The sequence below is a fragment of the Salmo salar genome, chromosome 13 (genome assembly GCF_965601325.2).
Source record: "Salmo salar chromosome 13, fSalSal1, whole genome shotgun sequence".
Classification (NCBI taxonomy): domain Eukaryota; kingdom Metazoa; phylum Chordata; class Actinopteri; order Salmoniformes; family Salmonidae; genus Salmo; species Salmo salar.
In genome coordinates this window covers 88758902-88764901 of record NC_138303.1, presented here as the reverse complement: position 1 = coordinate 88764901, position 6000 = coordinate 88758902, and the positions used below count along the sequence as shown (strand labels likewise).

Sequence of the window (6000 nt, the reverse complement as noted above, 5' to 3'; positions counted from 1 at the left end):
TTTAGGTGGGGTTGTTAATTGGAGACAGCTGCGTCCTGACGAGGGGGCGGGGTCAGCTCTCCAATCAGCAATGGGGCCGACCAATCAGCTGCTTGGAGAACTTCAGGAAGCCATTACCTGAAACACACTCAAATATACAAACTACAACACAGAAACTGGGGAACGTAACACCAGTCCAATCAAACCTACTGTAAATACAAAACGTGATTTGATGTCCTTGTATCTATGGCCAATGACCTTGCGCCTTCTTGGATGGGCACTTCTAATGTAACTCTATGGCAGCACCCAAGGGGCTAGAATGTTCGAGCTCTACCCTTAGAACACTGAGCCAATCACAGCGCAACTAGAGAACATTACCAACCCCTATGCTCCGTATTTTCTGCTGGCTGCCCCACCACCACAGAAAGCACTGAGCTAGGCTGAAACACCTGCATTTTGGAGATGCCTTAGTCAAGAAAGCATAAAAAGAGACCATGTTTGTATGCAGCTTTATTAACACAATGAAATATCTATATTATTTTACATTGTTTGCAAACTGATATGTAACACGTATTAATGCCAAAATAACATGCAAAAACATAGCTACAAATGTGGGGCTCAAAACAAGCGGGGCTCTGCCCCACGTGCCCTTAATGATGGGTCACCACTGGATTGGAGGGTTGTATAACTGTCTCAATGGATTGAATGAAAGACCGAAACAGACAATTACGCCAGCACATTCCTCATATAAAGGCAGCTCTCTTTCAGACTGTTTTCAAACTTGAATTCATGTTTGTCTCAATCCCAAACAGTTCTGTTAGGTCTAGTTGACAAACTGAATCAAATAGAGAGAGCCGTAGTCAACATAACTTGTTTTAACATGATCTACATGTCGCTCATACACTGTAAAGAGAGTCTCTAAATGTTAGTGATATAATTAAATATCCAATCAAATGTACTGTACATTAAAATACTGTTGCATTAATATATGTTTAAGGAAAGAGAATTGATCACATACTGTATGTACACTGTATGTACTGTGTTAGTTTTGTAGAGAGGTAATGACAGGCTGTATGTGTCTGTATGTGAAGTTCTCTTGTTTGGCTTTGGAGAAATGCTGAACTACTAAATCACAGCAGTACACTGGATGCTTGCGTTAATTGATTGTCATTTGTGTGTAAATGTGTGCGTGTAAATGTGTGTTTCTCACTTTATTTCTTCCCTCTTCTCTGACTCACCATGATGGCATAACCTCAGGCTGCCAGGTCTGTGAGGTAGATGGGAGTTGTATAACACAGTTAACTTCATTTACTTGTCATTGCTTCATGGATCCTGGTCAATTAATGATGAAAGAAGATATACCATGATGACTCCACTGAGATGTGAATTGTTAATAAGGAAGTTTATAATCTATGCAACTGCTACCATGGATACTAGGACAACCCCTAATACATGTCTGTGTACATATTAACTGTAGTGATTGCTTTTTATGTTATAATAGTAATGTTTTCTGTAGGGCTGTCAAACAATAAAAAAAATGTAATTCAGTTAATTGCAGGATTTGTTCTGAATTGGCTCTATTAAGCTGTAATTTAAGATTTTTTATACAAAGAATATTGCAGGAATATTGACGTCTTGATTTTGTCTAAATGAACAGTAAACAAAATTAGGTAAATTGAGAAAGCACACTTTCTTTAACCTCAATGTCAACTTGTTTTTACATTGGATTGATGTTTTTAGCTGTACAGGTAATGTATTTGTGATGTTGTCGGTGTATTTTGAATACTTTCAGACAATGTGATTAATCATACAGGAGTAATAAACGCCTAGCACACTAATTTGGTGGGATATTTTTTGTATATATCATTTTTGTATAATTTTTTTTAATCAGCACCCTCAGCACCCCAACTTTTTATTTGATTTTGATTTATCAGCACCCTCAGCACCCCTACTTCCTCTGAATACAGAACAGGGAAGAGCCCAAGGGTTAAGTAATGGCTAAGAGGTATCGCTTGCTCTCCTCTTCTGAAATAGAACAAAGTCACCCTGTCGCCATGGACACACATTGAACTCATATCCTGTAAGGTTATCATGCAATGTAACCAAGGGTGATTCACCAAAGAGAAGTGATTTCCATAAAGGTTGTGCTATTATCAGATTTCCAAATCAATTCACTTCAGGTCAAAGTTGTTTTGGAGTGCATATGTGTAACAGCAAGGACTCTTGAAATCCCTCTCAATATGTTTGGTTATACACTACATTTTTAAAGGTTTTAATAGAGCTTATGTACTGCTTGCTTATAAAACACTCAAAAATAATGGTATATTTTTTGTATGAATGATGACGACGCATGGAACTATATAAATGCCTAAAACCCACCCAGGGTAGAAAATGTATTGCAAGCATTTTGGTTTGAAGTGAATGAAAATAGGTCAAAATAGCAACTAGGAGGGTTATACATGCACTATAAAATATAGGAATTCTAACCCTTCTTGGGCCAGGATTCTGGATGTGAACGCAACTCTCTGACCAAGACAAATAACTCAAGCAAGCAAAACAACAATGACGTATTAAGAAAGTAAAGCTAGAATCCTTAATTGTAACAATAACAAAGTGGACACCCCGCCTCTGTTTCGGTAAAAAGTTGACGGATGGACCTGGAGAAATGTTACCACTATCAAATTCATAGACAGAGGATGCAAATTATATTTTTAACCATGTTTTGAGACTATACAATGTTTGTTTACATTTACAGTTGTGTTTACAAACATTGGAGTAAAACACGGTTATGATTTGGGTTCTGATGGGGCACAACAGTTGAACTAAGCTCATCAGGCATTTATAGGTTACATTCTTCAAGAATCAATGGGTATATGTCATTAAAGTCCAAATATGGATGTAGCAACTAAGGATTCTAGCTTTAAACATTCCACACCAAAACCTTACTTGCCACAAGGTTTGATAATCTGCTGGTGAACAAGGTTAGCAATGCCACACCACTGCTTATGCAAATGTGAAAATATCTCACACATAGGCTAAGTGATCATCTTGATGCAAATTTTGAATTTAATTTGTAAGTATGATAGACTATGTCACAAATTCAGTTCTCTGGAAATGTATTTTCCACCTGTTAATCCATGTAAATGTGGAAATCATACAAATAAAAAAATTGAATGACATTTGAATGTTTCAGTGATATACTGTAGATAATGTGAACGTCTCATGGGATTTCTAAATCATTGTAGATACAAAAGTCATACTTATTTTCTATTATGAGTTGGGTTTGATTTTTTTAGGGAAAAATCCTAATTTGCCAATGATCATGTCTGTCACCAGATGGCAATACTGTGGCCTTTATCTGTCCTGTACAGAGACTGTAAAGACCCTGTATTACCCAGTTTAGCCCACCCTTTTAATCAAATTATAGTGGGCTACTTTGAGCTGTAGCATATGCCTATGTAGTTTTGTCCAATATGTGCACTATATGTCAATAGGCCAATGGTAGGCGATTAATTGAATGAGGCAATAAGGTTAGACATAAAAAGCAAATAAGTGTTAAGGTAGGTGATACAATATCAGTCCATTCTGCAATTTCAATAATTTACTGCGATGGAAGTTTACAAGTTGCAGAAGCCCTGTACTTGCAAAATAATGGTTGTTGTGTAACTCAGTTGGCTGCCGAGCACGCGTCAATTTATGGTGCTTTCACGACAACTGGGAACTCAGAAAAATACGACATCAAATCATGACGTCAGTGATCTTCAAGTCGCAAAGTAGGAGCTCTAAAAAGAGGCCCAAATTCCAGAGTTGGAATTCCGAGTTGGATGACCATTCAAAACGATTTTTCCAATCGGAGTTCCCAGTTGTCTTGAACACACTGAAGTTAGAAGTCGGAGATTTTCAGTTGTTTTAATGCGGCATTCGAACTAAGGCTACAGTACTATGATGCATGCATAAATTGGAAAAATAGCAATGTGATAAAAATGGGACGAGGTCGTCCTGAAGCAGCAGATGCCAGATGGCCTCGATCATTACTGCGAACGAATTGGCTGAATAGTGAATGTTGTCCATAATTTTAGGCGATGACGTTGGCGGGCTACGCTTCAATGGCAATGAACTGAGGATATGCGCTCGTGCCGTACGCTCCTCCTCCCTCCCCTACTGTAGCGAATCTGGACACGACGCGCTTGGTTAGGTCACTCCCTGTAGCTCCTTTTAAGGTGCGACGACGGCTGATGATGTAAATTGTGAGGTGTGTGGTTTGGAAAATGAACATCAGCAGAGAAAACACTTCGAAGTATCTCATTGCCTACAGAAACGGTGCCAGTTACATAACATTATTTCATGGTAGGAATAGGAGTCTAAAAGCCTTGTTGTATTTCTCGGATGGGATTTTCATATCGGAATCGTCCCCTCGTTGCTGCTTTACATTAAGTAAGTTAATGCATTACTTTTACTTACTTCTAGCAAGTTCAAGCGTAACCTACATTGAGTGGAGTGAGTGACATCTGGCTAAGGTTGATCGAAAGTTGATGTTCCATTGATATGCCGGTGCATGATAGTCTATGGTTTTATAGTCGTGCAGTTATCGGAAATGGGAACTTCCAGGTGATTTCACGGTTTTCTATTAGATGACCTAATTTGACAGGCTAGACCAAGTTATTTTTATTAGATTTTTTCATCCAGTATTAAGAATAAGGCTGCACGTGTTGGATGTGTTAAATAGCCTGTAGTCTACTATCCATGCGAGCCAGACCAGTCGTGGAATTATAGTTTTGGTCCTATATAAAAGTTACTTCATTCTGAAAGGTTGATCGTGACCACACTGTCAGGAGAGCACTCCTTACAACATCTAATTTATGTAGGTTAATCACTAAAAGAGACATTGTTATGTAACTCATGACTCATGAAGACGTCACGCCTTAGATATATTTATTAAAGAAAGGAAACTAAATTGACCGGTGCTGCGCAGTTGTTCTGGGCTTCAGGAGAAAATATTTGCAACGAAAGCTGTTCATCCTTATGAGAAAATGTAGGCCTATGATTGCGTGGTACGATTGATGATGATGATGGGGACTCTTCTCCACTCACACCGATCCTGAATGTATATCAGACTCTCAGAAATAGTGCTGGCTTAGTTCAGATAATGGATATTATTCACTAATTCATGCTATGATGGCAAAAAGTTTGTGATTACTTCAACACACACTACAATCATGTGAGACATTATTTTGAAGACATCACATTATTCAAGTTTACATTTGCCTTGATACTGACGATTTGATGATTTTTGGCTCATAATGATCCTGATAAAGTGTTCAAGGAGCCAGGATTGGTTGCCTATGTTGATGGTTTTACTATTGTTCATCTGGTCTGTGATGAGGCTGGTCCCATGTGGTCAGGTTTTTGGTTGCCACGAGTAGGTGAGGTGAAGTAATGGTGAAGTGAGGTAGCTAAGCTTATTTTACTGAGCCAACCCACTAAGAGTTAGACTTTTACCTCAAGAGATACACAGTCTGCCCTCTACTGGCTGCCATCTCCTTTTCTCTTTCTTTTCCTCACTCATCTGCCCATTTTTATCTATCTCTCCATGTAACTTCCCCTTCCATTGATAGATACTTCTACTATAGAGTACCACAGTATGAGTCAAAATACCCATAAAACCTAGCGTCAAACGGAAATGGTTACTATCACTATTTCCACCATTAATTTCTCCCTCAGGGGATTTTTAGAAACACTTAAAATAAGGGCTGTGTTTCGTGGAGGCTTACCCTGGCGTGATGTTTTGATAACCGTGTAAAACTCTCTAGGATAAGGTGACTTTTATCAATATATTCGCCTGTATTAACCCCCCCCCCCCCCCAAATAAAATAATAGTAAATGAAATGCTAATTAGCTACTAATGTGGCTATCATAAAAAACGACAAATGCCATGATGATCTGGACGAGACTGCCAAATAGAGGCAAAGGTAAGTTCATTCAGAGATTCTATCTGATGTTAGCTAAATGTGGTAATGAATA

The 6000-nt window shown here is 38.5% G+C and overlaps 1 protein-coding gene across 2 annotated transcripts in view; it reads left to right on the top strand.

The window, feature by feature from the left end:
- Window positions 1–4226: 4226 nt before the first annotated feature.
- The window catches only part of npas2 (neuronal PAS domain protein 2), a 71459-nt gene continuing 69685 nt past the window's right edge, over window positions 4227–6000 (top strand). For both annotated transcript variants that reach the window (XM_082960423.1, XM_014137490.3), the window contains exon 1: window positions 4227–4413. The gene's annotated coding sequence lies outside the window, so the exon portion shown is untranslated. The remainder of the gene's footprint in view (window positions 4414–6000) is intronic.